The 20,091-nt window shown below is 34.7% G+C and overlaps 1 protein-coding gene across 3 annotated transcripts in view; it reads right to left on the bottom strand.

The window, feature by feature from the left end:
- The window catches only part of LOC105668737 (uncharacterized), a 105,395-nt gene that overhangs the window by 60,078 nt on the left and 25,226 nt on the right, over positions 1-20,091 (bottom strand). The window contains exon 1 of one of the 3 annotated variants that reach the window (XM_012361264.2): positions 2,048-3,380. The exons of the other annotated variants lie outside the window; for them this stretch is intronic. The gene's annotated coding sequence lies outside the window, so the exon portion shown is untranslated. Of the gene's footprint in view, positions 1-2,047; positions 3,381-20,091 lie in introns of those variants that run through there. 3 annotated transcript variants of the gene reach the window in all.

The following is a 20,091-nucleotide window of genomic DNA, read 5'->3' as shown; positions in this document are numbered from 1 at the left end:
ATCATTGAAAAATAGTGAGTGTAGATTCTGTGTCAATTGTGCATAATAAATTCGCACTATGCTCGTGAAAGTCGAAATAAATCACGCGTATGTTGTGTCTAAATGCTATCGCGAAATCGTCACGAACGTGATCTCCACGAATAGATTTTGATAGCGGGAAACTGTATCGTGTCGTGCTAAGCGGATACATCTCCGTCTGTGATTACATTGTATCCCATTCACATGACTTTTTATTTGACAATTTCCTGGCACATTGGTGCAAAGACAAATGCCATCAGATGCGATGCACATTCGTTCATAAAAAAATTTGGACGACAAATATAGTTTTTTTGTATATGTAACTTCAATAATTTTGCATGTATTATTTTCATTCCTATCATTGTTATGTTAATTTTCTTTTTAATTATTGTGTATAACCGAAACGAAACATACTGAAGTAAAAAAACAACGTTTTAAAAAAATAACTCACACACAAACGTACATTTAAAACGAAATCATTGAAACTATACTAAAAATAAATATTTTGATGTTTGCCGGACTTACACAAATACTTCCATAAGCGACTGTATCGGGAATCATGCGAACGACCTAGCCTAATCTAACTTGTCAAACTTCTTTTCAGATTAACTCTCGATTAGCATTGCTATCGAGATATTTATCTCTTACATTCATCTATCAACTCATGTATCTATCGTTTTGCTGAATTGGCTAATTCTTTCATTTTCACATTCCATGAAATTATAAATGTCAAATTTGCATAGTGCAAACTGAATTAATTTAGCTTAACACTTATTGCTTGAGGCAATAACATATTAATAATTAATTATTAATAAAATGTTAAAAATTAATTATTCATGTTAAAAATGTTAAAAAGTTTTAGCATTAAAGAAACAAAATAAAGAAAATAATTACGGTTTTGTAAACTATTGCAAATAAAATAACAAATAACAAAAATAACAAAGTTGCAAATAGATCACATGTACATTTTTAAAATAATTTTTTCATAGCGTAATTTATTTAATACTAAAGTAGCTGATCTAACTTGAGATTGGACTTTTCATGTTTCGGTAAGAAGATCGGGAAGTGACTGAATAAGAGATCGTGCGGCATCGATTAAGCCGACTGTCCGAGATATAACTGTTTTCGTAAAATTTTCGCAACACAAAAGCGCGTCGACAATGAAACAGAATCATATAAATAACTAAAAACTTGCTTTTGATATAAATAGGTAACTAAAAGTTAAATGTTACTATGAAGTTGGCACGAATCAGGCTGCACGAATCTCAACGTAACGCGAAATTTGTACACGAGTTTACTCGAAATCGGAGCCTGGTTAAAAATTTAAAAAATGTGTTCTTTTTTTACAACCATATGCATTCGCATATAATTGTTATTATGGTTAAAAATATTTCTGTAAGTAAAATAAATGCAAAAATGAATAAAATACTTATATGTAGTGGCAACTTTACAGATAAAAATATAATTTAAAACATAAGTTTTTTACTAGTAATGTTACATCTATAATTTGTATTTTCTATTTACAACAATATGGCCTTAACCAGGCTTATTATTTTGCCACGCAAAAACTATATAATGCTCTGATAAATCTTTTAGCTATGAATCATTACAAATAACAGTAGAAAATTAATTATCAACATTTATTTTATAATCATAGAAACTATGCGCACGGTATTATTAACATTTTTAATAGAAATAATGCACAGAAGAGCGGACTGACTTTCACCTCACTATCTTATAATTTTCATCGAGTTCAATTTGCATGCAACATCATATCAAAGCATCACTTTATATTCGTTTTTTTTTTTTTTTTTGTAACTAATATATAGTTACTTTACTAATATACGGTTTGTTCGCATTGATTGTTTTCTTTTTGTAGTGACAGGCATTATTTATATCGTTTCAGCAAAAAGAAAAGTTGCGCACGCAACGTCTATTACGCTCGACTATCGAATTACGACTACAAAAAAACACGGACAATAAAAAATTGCAGAGTTTTCGTCTCGCTTCGTGCGATACGACTACTCACCTCTTCTGTCGCTCTCTATCACACGCTCCCGCTTGGCGATTGCCACGTATTATGAGATCAATCGACGGTGTTCGTGCCGGGGATCCACTGATTCTCGTCACACGCGAACAATATTATCTAGCAATCACGCAAGATCCGTCGGCGCGGCACTCAATGTAGCGCGCTCGATCAAGCGCGGTCGTATATCGCATGCAAGAAACGTTCGCGCAGTCCGTCCGCTACGCCACGCGGTCGACCGAACTACTGTGCGTTACACGTGCGCGCCGCTCGTGAACGGCCACGGTGGAGCGCGAGCGCACTACTCCGTTTTACACGTATATATCTCGCGTGTATAGATGATGCATGCACGGTCTGTCCTGAGATACGACACGATTATATACTTGTGGTGAAGAAAGAGGGTGAAGCGCGGCAGGAAGTCTCCGCCTCCGGAAACGGACAGTCCTCCCCTCTTTGCCACTTTTCTCGTCCGCTTTCTCGTGTCTCCCTACTCTCCTGCGCACCTGTTTTTTTTTCACTTTTATCCGCTTATATAATTTTTCTCGATCTTACTACTCTGTTTCTCTTTCTTTCCTGACTACGTGGCGCGCGTTTATGTCACCGGCACGGCCAGATAAACGCATCAAGAAGCTAAATCGAAGCGAACTTTGCGCGCGGCGATGTGCGTCTCAAAAGACGTAGCACAACAAAACGGGAGCAGATAGAACCACGGACACACTTATTGCACACGCGCACTCCGTCGAAGGTTCTCCCGCGCACTGCGTATTACACCGTCCTCTTGCCGTTGTTGTTTCTCAGATGCGCGCGTTTTTTCCGCTGGCCGCTTTCGTGGCTGCGACGATTGTTGAACGCGAGCTCGTTCCTACTGCCGCGATCCGTCGGACACCGCCGAGAAAGAGTGAGCGACGGCCGTCGCTCGATCAGTTGTGAATCGAGGTGAGAGTCTAACTGGACTGGCGTGCAAGTTGTTAAAGATAGAGGCAAATTCAAACACACCGTCGGCAGCTGCTAGTACGCTCGATGCGCGCCTGCATGCAATCCGTAACTCACTGGTAACTCACTAAGAGTGCTGGTAGCGGTGGCACGTCGCGAAATACATGTTGGCCACAGGCAACGGGCACTGGGAGGGAGCACGTTACGATGAGAGGAGGAGACACGGAGGATATTCCGGGTTGTGCGGGGAGTCGAGGAAGTTCTCGCAGCCATGTAGTGGTCGGTCGGGTGGAGGTGGCACGCGGCTTTAGCGGAGGTTTTACGATTGAATTCAACTACAGAGACGATCGACCGACCTGCCGCACAGATTATATTTTTATAATATACATTTATGCGACTTTAAAGAAAATAAAACTCCAGATATAAAACGTGATAACATTGACTTTTGTTCCGTATATTATTAAAATAAGCAGGAAATCGACCGAAGAATTTAAATCGGTAATTCTGCTTAACAGGATTCTGGGGGGAGGATTCAGTAATTTCCTTTCGCAAAAGGCACAATTTAGAAAATAGAGATGCCAAAAATTTATTACTTAAAAATTCTTTTAGTAAAAAGAAGTTTGTAGATAAAATTTATTCATATTTGAGTAGAGTCCTTTCATTTTAGTCAATTTCATAAATTGATCTTATTTATTTATTTGATTTTCCCTTATATTTTAATCGAAAAATTCTAAAAATATTTCCCTTTTCTTTCTTTACAATAAAAACAACTAGAATAAGTATATTATAGGCACAGCAAAATGTCTGCTTTTGAAAAGATTTATTTATACAACAAAAAGTTGTATATTCAAATATAAATAAGTTTTATTCACAAATCTACTAATTACTCGATAATTAACTAGTATCGTATACTTAAACGTAGTACAGCGCAGTACTAAATGCGTTATTTCGATATGTTGATTTCGATACATCTTGATAATCAAACATATTGCTGTATCATTCTGTTTGAATGTTTTGAAAGCTTGATATATGATCGTGAAAAGGCAACGTTTCAATGTTTGGCGATGCTGCATCGATATATCGGATAGTACTAGCGTCAAGTCGTCTCGTGCCTGCAAATGCACATCATTCGTTCGTGGTTGCCGACACGACGGGTGAGCAGCGAACGATTGGCAACATGACTTTGTGTCTATTGCATGAACCAGTGTTGACTTCATGATAAATGAACAGAAATGCGTAGTCACAAAAAGGCGCCAAAAAGCAGAAAGTCTCGGAATTTACATCGATTATGTTATTAAATGTTTAATAAACAACTAGTAATGATATAATCGATATAAACATATAAAATATCCCTCTAAAAGTTTACTGTTTCCTTGAGAGATTTAATATTAATCTTATTTCAAAACATCCATTAGGTAGTTTTCAATGTTAAAAAGTTAGTTTTGAGTTAAGAGTTGACTCATAATTATAATATATGCAGATTGCATAATGCGGACTTATACTGCGATTTATTGACGATATTTGTAATCAGTTGCAAGTCATGCATTATATATGGCGCGTCACATATGTTCAATATTTCATGAATATTTCTATTATGCAATTTCACACATACATAGAGCATATAATTTAATACATTACGTAGAGTATATTTTTTATTATCTCTCATGTTCAAACTTATCTGCGTGAGACGGTACTAGATAGCGACGGTACATTCCAGAAATCGTCGTGTACTGCACTAACTAAAGTGCCGCGTATGCGAACAATGCAATCTAAACAACCGAAGACGGGCGTATCGTAGAGAGATAGGCTGGGAATAAAACTTAAATGAAGAAACTGCTTGTGTGTGGTTGCGTGTTCGCGTGGAAACAAAACGGAGCCGTCAAAACTTGCCGTCATAAAACGGAACTAGCAACGGAAAAATTTGATATATAAATATGAGTTTATACGATTATGTTTAATATCTTTTGCGTACAAGCATATCGTGTATACGTTATGTTCAATAAGATTCTTTTTGTCCAGATAACCGAAGAGACCAGAACCAGTATAATGGTTGGTTAAAAGATAAAACATGCTGGGCTCAGCATTTTTACCCGTATCTTAAATTCAGCATATTATTGATTTTTTTTAACGTTATAACGTGGTTGTTCGTTAATAATTTTTTTTTGTTTACATTATGATAGACGTTATTAGATAGTTTATTATGTAATTTCGAAAAAAATATTAGATGTCAAAAAAATATCGTTATAAGTTTTCAGAAAGATTTTGCTCGATTTAATTTATTTGCATACTATTTTATTCGGCAAATACTAAAAATAAATTATTTCTTTACCATGAAACTTATGCGTACCGACCAACAAACTATTACACCTTACGAGCACAATAAATTCTTGAAGTAGACGTTTAAAGATGACAGTATAATATAAAAAAATTAGCATTTATTTTCCTCTGAAATATTTCTGAATAGAAAATGTTCTAATATAAACAATATAACTCTAATATAAGCAAAGGATGTGAGAGCTAGTCCAAGACGAGCTCGGTATAAACCTAATTTTTTTAAGTTTTCTTTTCTATGTCGTTGAATCGGAGAAAAATCAAGAAAATCTCTGTTATGGTTATCGGAGGCAAAAAATTTCGGATTAAGTATCGCGTCCGATAAACATAGACTGGGGAAAGAGATGTGACGGGATAAGAACGGTCGTAAAATGTCGACGAAGTAGGGTTCACGGTGCGACAGTCAGTGTTCGGATAGGACAGATACGCGCACATACATGAAACCACGGTTGATACTCCACTTGTGGTTGAATTTACTGATTGAACCGCGGCAGCCGTCGTTGCGGTCGAAACGGATTTTATACGTTTCGGAGATGCCGGCGCAGCACCGGAAGCATCTCCGCAGAATGCAACGAATTGTTTCGAGAAAGATCGTAAATCTTCCGGGAATCGATTCGACTCGAAACAAATACGATTTTGAAATCTAATCGGCTGAAACTAGCGCATGATAAGAAAAATCCGCGTCTTTAATGTGGATGTCTTTCATAACAGTTTAAAGATTTTAATTTCATAGTATTATTATATATTTACTGCGCTATTCTCTGATATATTATATTCTGTTAGCAATGAAGGATATTGAGAAATCAAAGCTGTTTCTATATATCGCTCGTTTTTCAACATGTAAATATGTAGAAGATAATCTTTGAAGCGTAAAATTTAGAATACATGTATTAAAAACTATCTGTTTTGCAATATAATTCAAGTGATCTGTGTAAAGCACCTATACGCTCTAATATCGATTAATATTTATAAATCTAGTTTCTTAAATTTTTTTTATGCCATTTCCATCATTTCAATTTTCTTATATTTTTATAACGTGCAAACTACATTCTCGATTACAAACTGTTTCATAACTTTTGACATTTAGATTCTAAGATTGCACACCGTTCTTTGGTAAAATAATATTTCACAAAATTATATAAAGTCTTAATTTCGGCACTAGAAACTTGGCGCGCACGATGGAAATGGCTTTGTCACGAAAGGTATGCAGTGTAATTTTTAATAACAGGACGCAGCACGGCAGCGTGATTGCGTGACGGACGAAATGTTAGATTTATAATAAGTTAAGTTTCGTACCAAGAAATGGGTAACAAGAGCAAATCGTGATAAAAGATATCGGGCCGTACACGCTATTCGAGTGTCAAATATCAAGGTAGATATTCGCGATACGACTTGTGGCCCGCTGAAAATGTTCCGCGTCTCTTACGATGGCACAGCGCATTCCGCACAGTAATACAACGACAGGGCGGGCGACTAAAAAGAAGGACATGATTGGCTGGAGACCGAATCGCTGCGATAAGAAATCGTAAGTTACGCGCGCGGTATATGTCACAGGATGAGCTCCATCGAATTCAATTTAAGATGCACAGCGAGATTTCAAATGAGCAAAAGTGCAATGGGGTGTGTTTGATCGTCCAATTATCATATTATTAACGATCGGAGCTTCATAGTAAGTCATGCAGAATCGAAATTAACAAAAATATGTAATTACATCGATCAAATATGCATCTGTTAAATAATGTTTCTGGTTTTCGCGTTTACGTATTTGCGATGGTTAATTATATAATCTTCCTTTTCGGTTTATAAAACAAAAAAAGCACCGAAATTGCTGGAACGGTTCCACGTATTTATCTGATAAAAATCACTCTGTGGCCATAAATTTATATTCTTCAGCATACACTTCGCATGTAATATGCATATATTTATGTCAAATAAAAAGCGTTTAATTCTGTACGCTTTGTGAATCAATAAAATAAATTTATAATAAGTTGCTCCATTTATCACATTCCTTTTACAATGTTGATAGAAATAAATACATACTTATATCATATATTATCTATTAGTTTTTGTAAATAATTGTCATGCCTTTCTACTTTTAAATTTTTAATAAAACATGTTCATTTATTAATAACATTATATAACAAAATGAAGAAAATAAGTTCAGCTATACAATTTTTTTTGTTAATAATTGATTTTAAAAAGGTAATAACTTAAAAGTAATAACTACTAAAGGTAATTTGCATGCAATTCATAAATGTTTAAGAAAAAATCTTAATCATTTTTCACATTAAATTCAACGCACGTATTCGACAAATACGTGTTTCTTCATGATTCCATGTGCAATGTAATGCATCTGCATTACAGCTGTTTTTTTGCAGTTATCTCATAGCGGCAATTTCTCAATCGACGCTTAATTGAAAGCAGGGTTCTTTTTGTGCATTATTAATTGATGGAATTCAACCAAGATTGTATCTGGAATGAGAATTATTTGGCTCTTGAAAAGGAACTTTTGGCGAAATTAACGCGGAGAATGCAAATACACTTATCAGTACTCGGGATTCTGGCAATCATCGTTAGCCACTGTGAACTGAAGAAACGCGAATAATTAGATTCGTTAGCGAATGAAAATTAAACTGGTCTTCTGCATCGACATTAATAACAATTCTCAATGATGTTAATATCGCTCGAATCGCATTTCGGCAAGACTCGGTGTACTCGATCTTCAATCGCCGTGCAACGCCGTTTGCCTTGGCATACAACCAGACATTTTATCATGCAGCTGTAGAGATCATTATTTCTCTACAACTATTTCCAGTTTGAATTCAGCTTAGTGTCACTCGACTGACAGGATCACGAAATGAGCGTCAACACTGACTAAATAATCCATTCGAAGCGATGCTCTCCGTGTGAAAGATGCCTAACGTCGTGCATGGTAATTAAAGTCGCCGGCGAATATCAATGGTTTAATTCGTCGCCTTGAACAATTGACTGTGCTACCTAGTCGGTTAGCACACCATCATCTTCGTAAAATTCATGAGGAGCGGAGCACATTACGAACGTAAGGGATGGCAGGGAGTATTGAAAGTTTATTCTGGGGATATGTCAGACCGAGTCGACATAACACTACAAGTCGGACGATCGTATATTCAGCCCTCTAGTTCGTCTTAGTCGGCGACCTTAACTGGAGATTACTTGTTTTACGATAGCTCTTGAAAAAAATGTAGTCAAATTGTAGCTATTTCTCGTTCACTAGATAAAGCGAATCGTGTCAAAGTTGTGTTGATCCGTACCTTACGAGAGATAGTTGTTTTGACCTTCACAGTTTGAGATAAATGACCAATACTCAATTTTATCAGTATACAACTTAAAAACTGATAATACATCGAAGCAAATGCAGATAATTTAAATCTTCTAAAATTCTATGACTATCTTTCGTATTTTATTTTTCTGTTTGTAACTGTTAGATATTACATTAAAAAATCTAGCAACTTTGGATGCACTAAAAATTTCATACTATATTAGATAACATTATGAAACAAAAACAGGCCAAATGTTCTTTGCATATAAATTTACTTATCATTGGTTTTCAGATATTAAAAAACGTTGGTGATAAAAGAAAGAGAGAGAGAGAGAGAGAGAGAGAGAGAGAGAGAGAGAAAGAGCCCATTATATGATAAAAAATAAAAAAAAATAAATTTGTGATATATATATACACACACACAATATATTAGCGGCTATAATTGTTCTGTTAGTAATTTTCTAAATTGTAATACGGCGACTATCTGTTCATGACAGAATTATTACATGCTCTGCTGCGCTAAGATGAGTGAATACTATGTGATCACTGCTTACTATGCAAATTGCACGCTAGCTACCAGCACGACGACGCAGCGTGACATGTGGCTGTAAATCTTCAAGCTATCATTCGGATTACCATAATGCGGTATTAACCAAAAAATGTGTAAATTGATTGATAAAATAGATGTTTTAGACTTTTACATTGTGCCTCATTTAAAAATGTTTCGATCGTATCGATCAAAAATGTAAAAAATTTAAAGATCAATCAATATGCGAACATTTCATGAATTGTAAATTAATTAAATTTTCAGATAAATAATAATAATAGCAAAATAATCCGTCATAGTTGCAAAATCTTGTTTATTTGCTACTAGAAAAGAAAAATTGCTTTTATCGTTGCATATGTTACGTACGAGTAATTCTTATCGGGAAATTTTTTGCAGCGGAAACATAAGAGAGGGATTTAATCGCATTACGCACGATGCAACATGCAATGATTAAAAAAAATTGAGCACTTGTATTTTTCATCGGCGAGAACCTGCTCTCAGAGAGGACAAGAGGAATACCAATTCTTTCGTAAATTGGTACTCTTTGATTTATCACGATTCTTGCATGCACACTAAATATTTCATTCCTTATGAACTCCTTTTGGTAATATAAAAAGAAAAAATATAACCCTACATTCTCTCTCTCTTTCTCTCTCTCTCTCTCTCTCTCTCTCTCTCTCTCTCTCCACCTCTCTCATTCGCTATTTCTTTCGTCGCGTCATCTCATTCACCATCCCTTTCTCTCCGCCACGTATTGCTCTTTCTCTCTTTCACTCAATTTTATCCTTTCCTTTTCTCCTTGCTACTCTACTTGTCCCTCTAGCTGCCTCATTCTCCCACTACTATTCTACGGAGTTATTCTCCTTACTCCCGCTTCCTCTACCCCTCATCCATATTTAGTTACCCATAAACGACTGGCATGCAACTCTTCGGGTATACACATATCGCAACATACCGCATGTTTCTGCGACGTTCGTGTTACCTCTGCTCCGTCGTGCGTGTAGAGTGCGGATTCACGCAGGCACGCACGCTTGCATGCACTGCCCGGGGATAAGTTTCGGCCAAGGACATGCATCCTTCCGTTCATCTTAATGTACACGATAAATCTTTTGGCACATTGTAGGCGTTCCGAGAACCGTTTCTCGAGCGACATCAATAGAATACTAATCTAGAGACACGGTCCGTGGCGCTAATCGAAGCTGAGCAATGCACAATGTAATTAAAATAAGAATTGCTGAAATGCGATTAACAGGAAATTATTAATATACGTGTGCTTACAAAAATGATTATTTTTCAATATGAATAAGTCTATAAAAAATAAAGATTGATGCTTGTGTAGCGAGTACTTATGCACTATTAAATTGGCCCGATTTTTAAATGTTTAAATTTTTTTTAATAATGAGAATGATATTCTTGCGATTATAAATCATGATTATTGCGAATAAATATTAATATATCAGTGGTTGGTGACATTAATTTTCAGATTCTATTTTTATTCTATTTCCTAATTTGCCCATCTTTTTTCGATTTTCAGAAATTTAAATAATAAACGCTTATTCTTGAGAAATCACAGTATGCAAATAACTGTGTGACTGAGGAATGTTTTTGCTTATTGTGTATGCAAATAATCAAGTATGATAGACATGTTAATTATTTAATACAGAGCTTGAAATACAAGTTGTCCTAAACGTCAACTTAATATATAATCATGCTGCAAAATAACATCTCTCGATTTCAGAATCATACATCTAGTCGCTTCGAACCCGTTACAGCTTTTATAGAACGGGTGTAATAATTGATATTCATTTTTAAGCAATGTTATTACCCGTCTATTAACGGAACATACATCAAGATATCAACCCATCTTAGCCATTGGTATTTTTCTACTTCTCTGAAGAGGAAAACCACATACCGGTCAGTTACAGTTCTTTGAGTCACGCCCGACAATCATTGAAATTCTAAACGTCCTACCAAGTTCCGACACACGACGGAACGTCCTTCATGTATTTTATACGAGACGATACTAACATAAGTGTGGTCGTAACATGTCGTTACAGCTTCCAGGTTGCTGCATCCCGTGCAGCTTGCATCTCTTTCTTTCAATTGTTTACATAATGTGTAACATTGATGACGGTGTCACCCTATCTATTTCTATCGACTATTCCTGGGTTTAATTTAGAATACAATATATAGTCGAAAAACACGGACCTTAATCATGATCAAAATCTTATGTGATGATGTATTATGCAACTATGTTTGTAAGACGCGCCGACATTATTTCTATATAAAATTTTATATTAAAACTAAATTTCTATATCAAGTTGTTATCAAGTTGTTAATTTCTATATCTTGTTGTTAAAAATAATAATAAAATAATACATGTGACTGATATTTCTCTTTCAGTTTTCTGATTAAATGTCATATCTGTAAAATATATTTTTATGTACCTAATCACTGACAATAAGTATGTCAATAAGCATGTTTGACTAGTATCTAAAGTTGATCTTAAGGTATCCGTTAATTGGCATGCAGCCTTTTGGCAAGACTTTGTCTCACTCTTATGCTTAATTGTCGCAATTATATCGCTTATATATTTGTATTATTTTTATCAATGATCTTGGCTATTAATTGTGAAGAAGTCAGCAACATCGTTGTCAGAATAGTTGAATTGTTTTTAATTATATATGCGCTTCTAAAGTTTAGAGTGTATGTTAAAAATTATTTTGTACGTTAAAATATGTGTTTATTAAAATAATATACTTTATCTTTGCTTTCTTAAAGTTTATTAAATTAAATCATTTTTTTTTTAAACATCAACAATGTAATCACATACAATTTTGTCGCATTTCTTAGAAAAAAATTAAAAAATAAAGTTTTAATTTATAACTTGGAATGTATCTTTATAAAAAAAGTATCACAAATGTTTTTGATTTACACAATACGAGATTTTTTAAATCAAATTTTTTCTTTTAGAAATACTATGAATAAATAGTGCTAGTGAAAAAAGAAAGAAAATTTTATGTTCTGATGCCTTTAAGCATTATTAACGAAGATAATTGATTCAACAGTCTACGCGCCAACTATCACTGGATAGCCGGTCAGTGATAAAATGTTATTTTATGACTGCAGTCGAGAGACACTGGCAGTCGGTTCGGTCTTCACCGATATTTTGTCAAGGACTGTACCGGCAGAAATAGCAGTCGCCGATCGGATCGTATCTGATCTCGTTGCACCGTAGTTTATATTACACCGTGTGTGCAAAATGCTGCGTGTGTGCGCTCATCAACACAAAGTGAACACATTAGTGAAGTACAAGCATTACGGAGCTTTATAAACTATTTTCGAGCCTGTAAAAATATATTTCGGTCGCATCGGCCGTTGCACGGGCTGCGTGTCTGACATAATTAAGTTTTGCGTCGCGGCGAGAGAGAAGCGCGCGCAATCCGGTCTTAATCTTTCAGACGTTCTGAAATAACATTATACTTTTTAAATAAAAGTGAAAACGTAATAGATAATATAAATTAATTTTTTTATATAAATAACTCAAGAGCACAAACAGCGAGATAATTCTCACAAATTTATGAATTAAATTCTCTTTATGTCATTTTATCAAGTCTTTTTTTATCAAAATGTATAACAGATATAGAAGCGCATCCATATTTTGAATGATCCTTTCATGACCCTGGTAAATATCGTTATTTATGTCACTGGCTTTCAAGACGTCTTATCACTATTATTGTACCAGTTACGACAGTATGATCCATATTGCAATTTACGACCAACTAATGATGCACACTCATTACTTGCGTGACATTCGATTCAATCCGGCGAATCATTTACGTAACTCATTTCAAATCATTTTTCAAATCAACTGTATCTGTAATTTGCATTACGTAAATGTTGTAAACGAAGAAAGCCGTATCACAATGTGTAAACAAAACTAGATAATAATTGTTTTGTATAATTATCATATCTGTTTCTTACGATAATACATTTTAATATACATTTTATAATACATCATGCAGATAACATGATCTTTTAATTCTTCAGTCGGAAGAGGTGCAGTAAATATAATCTCTGCAGTGTTTCATAAAATTTGGATGCATTACACGAAACATACAAAATTCAAAAATTTTATACGAGTGAATTATATTATAACGTAAATTGTTCTCGGTTTAATTCTGTGATGATTGTCGAACAGTGAAGATATTATTATCAACCTCGATATGATAACAACACATTAACCGCGAAATTTTAATTAGTGGAGTTTTCTCGCACTATCGCATCATAGTTTGAACGTTAACTGCTGATTGTTATTTCACCATTCCATTCCATAGCAACTGCGTAAATATGATGAATATTGATGACGTTAGTAATATAATTTGAATTTCATATAGCAAATGGTGTAAGCAGGAATTATTAATTTGCTTGCATTCTTATTATCAAAATGATTTATTCTGCAATTAGCATAGTTATAGAAGTAAATTATTAAAACATTATTTAAAATCAAGACATCTTATTGACATGGAATTTCTATTCATAAGTAAATAATATAAAATGTAAAATAATGAATATTTTATAGAATTTTCTCTAATTTTAAATTCGATTTTTCTGCTACTTTTTTCTCTGTATTTTTTTCTCTGTTAATTTTTATTATCCTATAGTATTTATTCAATGAACTTCTTATATTTTATATTCAATCAAAATTCTTTCTTCCTCGTAAATCGTCGATAGTTTAAAACTGTGCTGCGAATTAAATAACACTTAACGTAATAAAGATTATATAACGGTTTATCTTGCGGGCATAAATGCATGTGAGAATTATAAAGTTGAAACGTTGAACTTTTGCAAAAGTGCACGCTATGTGTTGCGATATGCGTACCACATAAAAATGCAATGAGTGACAGAGCGATTTACTATGCATATATTCGCATATTCGAGCGATAAGTATCGTTCATGAGTTCGCGCCAACGAAACCACAAATTGTCTCGTCTCTCGGAACAAAATATCATGTTATATTTTATTATGCGCTTTCATCGCGCACGCAAGGAGTTACGAGTATATCGACCAAATCAGTTCTGACTGACGCGTACCACATAATTTCAAAGAGTATTAATATTTTTCGATCAATAATTTCACAGCATTAAATACGTCGAAATAAAGAAAATTTTTTATCAAGATTTGTTAATTATGTGTTAGAAAGTAAAAATTTTACATCTATGCCACTTAACTACAGCATAACTCGTTGTATTTTTTTCATTTTTCTTTAAAAAAGGATCGAAAGAAACACATTGTATGCTAATATCGTCTTAAGTTACTGATTCTATACACCGGTCTCTCCGGTTCCCTATCTTCCTCCTTCTCTGATTTCGCCGCGTTACTTGGTTAACCACTCCATCAGATCTCGCGTCACATTTTCTCAGACGTTTATGCAAGCTTACAAAGTTCTGGTCTCCTCTAAAGTATATACGCACGACGAATGCGAGACAGCACCGCTCGCACTCACAATCAGACAGCGTAATTCTTGCATGACCTCGGATCTTCACCTGTTCGATGCTTTCAGGAAAGTTACTACTCGCCGCTGTATGATACGTGTAGTTATTTGTTTCTAAATTAGTATAAGGAAGGATAATGCATGCACTTTATGTTAGTGCTGAAATTATTGTATTGATTTAATTCGAAGTTATGTTAGTTGAACATAATAATGAAATAAGCAAAACATAAGGAAACATTTTTTATATATTTTATATAACAAAATAAGTATAAATTACGTTAAAGTTCGATAATAACAATACAAGCTAAACTCTGGAAAACCTTTTAATTCTCATCACAAATCTAAAAAGTAGATTTTTATCTGATTTATTTCGAGGTATTTTATGCAAGCTGCTTGTTCTGCCGAGTGAGCAACCAATGACATTGCTGCAAGACAACTTGTCAGGCGCGACGCAAGGATTTTAATAAGACGAACATGAACGAGCATCGGCCGAACTCAGATACGTGCGCCCTGGACAGCGTAAAAGATACAAAACAAGAGAGACGTGGTAAGAAAGAGAGATGTAAAAAAGCTGCGAGATGCACGATAAAAGAACGTGCCGCTGAAACTCATTTCCTCGCAAAGTAAATCACAAATATCTTTCACTTGACATGCATAGGTAAACAATATTTATTATCCTTTGACTTATTAATCAACTATGTTTTCATAGTGCGTAAAAGCATCTCTACAGAGGTCTACAGAATACCGCTACCGCAAAAGAAAAAAAATTAAAAAAAAAGTACAATAAAGATAAAAGGAAAAAAAAAAAAAAATGTAAAATTGTATTTTCTATAATTTGAACAAAGTATTATATATCTTCAGTATTATAACATTCAATTATATTTATTAAATTCTCACAGGTCGTTTTTCAGAAAATGTTTGTATATCGCTGAGAATTTCTATAATAAATTGCGGCTGATACTTATATATATATATATATATAGACTTTGTTGGTCTAGAAACCTGATATTCTGATATTTGACGCGGCCGAGCGCAACGATGTTCGTTCTTTTTTCACTCTGTTCGTGTCGCGAGGTCTAGTTAGAGACGCTTTGTTAGTGAAAATTTTTTGAGAAAGCTTGATCAATAACTCACGCGCATTCTTTGACATATACTGTGTATTGCGTAAACTTTATAATTACCGCGAGATATCTCCAATGCAATATTCATTAATAATATCATAATAATGTATATGATATTGAGTTAGCCCATTATATATATTTACGCATGATTACCAGCGCATTATTTTTTAGCGCAAGTATTTGTGTCGTAACAACTGTATTTATTTATTTATTTTTGCATATGTAAAATTCTAAAAAATTGAAGACATTTTTAACTACGTAACTCACAATATGCAATATTCTTTTATATTTTATAAAATGTATATTGTCGTCGAAATTGAGTATTAAAAAAATTAATTAAACATTGACAATCAGATTTTAAGAGTGTTACGAAGTATTGCACACTTCATTACTTTCTGCATACATTATAAAAATTCAGCACAGATAAATAAAATGAATAACAAGAAATAACAACGTACATGGATAATGTTAGTCCGTCATTTTATTAGCGAGCGATAGAGTTATCTTACTCAATTAATGTGCAAGTTGTGTCGATTATGTAAAGATAGGAATGTTTGCGTAAAATATATGTTATATGCCAACGGCTACGTTTAATATGTGATATTTTTGTATTAACGTGTTTATACTTGTAGATAAGGCAGTCCCGCCTCGCGCGATTGAACACACGATTTTTGATACTGCAATGATATAAATAACCAGTTTATAATGATATAAAAGGTGACGAGAATTAAAAGCGCAATTGTCAAAACGTGAAAACTTACATAGAACTATTATTTGTTAAAATACAAAGAACTAATTACGCAAAGTTTTGGCCACAATTTGCATCAAATTCTTCTTCTATAATTCTCGCATACCGACAATTTTGGTTCTCATTGCTTTTCATATCATTATTTCTTTTTAAAAAACCACACCTAACATGTCAACCAGTTTATGTTTGCGCTTACGTTATCTGTAATTTATTTAGCTCAGAGTTTAGGTGTTTACAGATTTATTGAACTTTGTAAATATTTTTAAATAAAAGTGTCGTATTACTTTTGTGCGTACAACAACAAGATATGTTAATGCATTAATTTGTAATAAATCTCAACCTTCAAAGTAAATATTTATTTAAGAGAACAGTCCATGTGGATAAAATGTAACATATTTAAACGTAAATGTTACTTTCAAATTTTTCAACACTGAAATCTCGAAGATTATTCAATTTTGTATGTAATTGTGGTTCATACTCTGCATTGCTGCTATAAACAGAGATTATATTTGCATAGGCGGTGATATGAATTGTGGTGATAGTAGATGGAAACACGTTATAAGAGGAGAAGGGGGACTGTGAGAATGTAGTAGTGGAATTTCACCTCGCCACAACAAGCCAACGATAATGACTGAATGTGGTTTAAACTGTCACGGTGTTGAATTTGTTGACGTCGAAGAGATCAAGAATTAGAGAGAAACTCTCTCAGGAAGAACAAATAACTGTAAATTGTATGAATATTACAAACCAATAAAATTTATTATCGCCGTTATTAAGAATTGACATTATTGAGGAAATTTAACTCATAAAATTTAAAAAATACTTTTTATAAATCTGATAAACATGTGACATATATGGTCTAATTAAAAAAATAATCCCCATAAATTTGCATAAATTTCGAAATTGTCTCGTTTCCTATCGACTTCTTTTTAAGCAAGGTTATCTTCTCTCTGATTGTGGTCACGCGCTCGGTACATAGAATATTTCCAACAATCATCACTTCATAATGCTCGAAAATGAAATAATATATAAGTATTTAAAATTTTTGAAATAAATGCAATTATTGAAATTTATTTAAGAAAAAAAATACTTCATAGTTATATTTATTTACCAATGGTCAATATTTATTTAGCATAGACATTTATTTTGAATGCATGCTTCTCATTTTAAACGATAAAAAATGTCTCCATTGTCGATAAAAACTAAATGACTCAGTACAAGAGTCCCGTGAATTTTTTATGCTTTGCAAAGAATAAAAACTACATTTTTTCAAAAAATTATCGTACGTCAGATATCAATTAATATCGCTTTGCGTCTCATTGCGTTCAATATTCGAGTCCACCTTTATGTCCAATCCTGTTTGAAAACGAGTCTTCTACTGATTGCAAATGTTAACCAATCCGGATAAGCATAATCGTCTCTGTCGAAGGACAGCGCGGTAAAGCGATATGCTCCAAGTCTCGCGCCGCAGGAAAGCTATGCAAGCAAGCCCGTCTTTCGGAAACGTATAAAAGCGCGAGGCAGCCTCCCCGGTCGTGGAGTATTTCTGCACTATATAAGCAATAGTCCCTAATTTATGCCCGGACGCCGTAGTCAAACGTTGTGACGACTTTTATAGGCCTACACGCAAATCCACGCACTCATGTTCGGTTACGATGTACCCGCCGTGTCGTGCTTTCCACTTTAAACTCACACGTGTGCATTTATTTGCATGTATCCGGCGGTCACGCATATGGTCGCACACTATCGCGCGTTGCGGTATGTTACTCGCACTTGAGACAGGATCGTCGGTTCCCGGACGCGAGAAAGCACACGAGAAAAAAATTTACCTGTATCCCACCCGAGTCAGCACCGATCTCAATAATATGGATGCACCACTAAATAAACCGGTTAAAGAATATTGTTGAATTCAACTTCTTCAAAAAAATATTCTTTTGTTTTTGACATAACAGAATCGTGTATATTGCGTCTTGACAATCAACTCTTAATCAGGTCAATGGCAATGCATCGTGTCACATCTGGATCTCGAGAATCAATTTATGATAATTCGTATAATTATTCATTTTAGACTGGATGCTTGACAAAAATCCTATCGGCAAAGGAATTGTTTCCATAATTACGTCACGCCATATAAAGACAATTCGGGCGTTTCCTTTTATAGAGAATTAAAGGTGGAACAACACTCGTATCCTCAACTACGTTTAATTGGTTCACCAAAAGGGCAAGCCGAGAGAAGACATCAGTAATTTATGAAATCGCTAAAAGCACGACTAAAATACTATCTGCGATATAAATCACAGTTTATACCGCGGATGCTGTCAGATAACCCTGACAAACAACCTCGGGCCGCGATGGCGCTCGTAAAAGGACGCGATACACCTACGCTGCCCGATGCTTGCATATGAAATCTGTGCCGCGTCAGAGGTAAGAAATTAAATGGAATTCTTCTAAGTGAGCAATAAGCGCTCGCCGTGTTTTTAAATGTCGCCGCCGAGAGAGGAGACACATCCGTGTTTCCACGGATACCGGTTACCGAGGCTCGCGAGAGTTGCCCGCAGTCCTAAAAACACGACCGTGAGAGAAAGTATGCGACGCACTTTTCGACGTGATATCAGTGCATCAGTAACAGTGTTTTTTCAGTCGGCGGTAGGTCCGATTAATTAGCCGCGGAGTCCGCCGCGACGGTGCTTTTTGATCGTGCGCTCGGACTATGCAAATTTATAAACTTCGCCGCAGTAACGCGGAATGGGTATGGCGTCCGTTGTTTTCATCGTAAATACTTTATCATGTTTTAGCTACAATTAACAACAGACGCGCCGATTTCCCATTGAACAGCAATATGTAAAACCGGATAGAGCGATTAATGCTGATGCGAAATCACAGTCGTTAGTAGCTGGCATCTGAAGAATTGACATTGGAAGTTTTTATGATCAAATTAAATTCAAATTGCATCAAATCAAATTTAATTGCAACATGCGATATATTTTAAAAGTTCGAAAGTTAGCGGTCTACGCATTCTCGCGTATGCGCAATTTATACCTCTCAGCTGAGAAAAATCTGAAAGTGAAAATCTATCGAATGTAGCAATAGAGTTTGATTTAATTAATTAATTTAATTTTTTGATTTAATTTTATTGTCAAAACTTTTAATGCCAATGCGATATTGGTATCGCAAAATAAATAAAAACGCATAAAGATATATTCAGGCAGTAAAGTAATATTTAGGCAAGACAATCACGACGCTTTAATTGACCGTTGCACGTAAAAATGGATCAAAACTTCTTTGGTTACGGGTTTTTTACTTGGAAAGAACGAAGCCTTTGTACAGTGAAATTCTAAAACGAATATTTTGCTAAGTCATAATGGAACAGCGTAAGCGGGATGCACCATGGGAGATAATGGCCGTTTTTTGCGCTTTGTTATTAGAACGAAGGAAATGAACGAATGATGAGTAAAAAAAGCGGTTCACCTGCCGTGTCGCCGCTCTTCGCCAGAAATCAGGACGCCGAAATTGCGCCTTAAAACCCGAAATATCGTCGTCTCATATAATCATCCTTTCTGTGATCCTATTTCATT

Source organism: Linepithema humile, chromosome 3 (assembly GCF_040581485.1).
Source record: "Linepithema humile isolate Giens D197 chromosome 3, Lhum_UNIL_v1.0, whole genome shotgun sequence".
In the NCBI taxonomy this organism is placed as follows: Eukaryota; Metazoa; Arthropoda; class Insecta; order Hymenoptera; family Formicidae; genus Linepithema; species Linepithema humile.
This window is presented reverse-complemented; position numbering and strand designations above follow the sequence as displayed.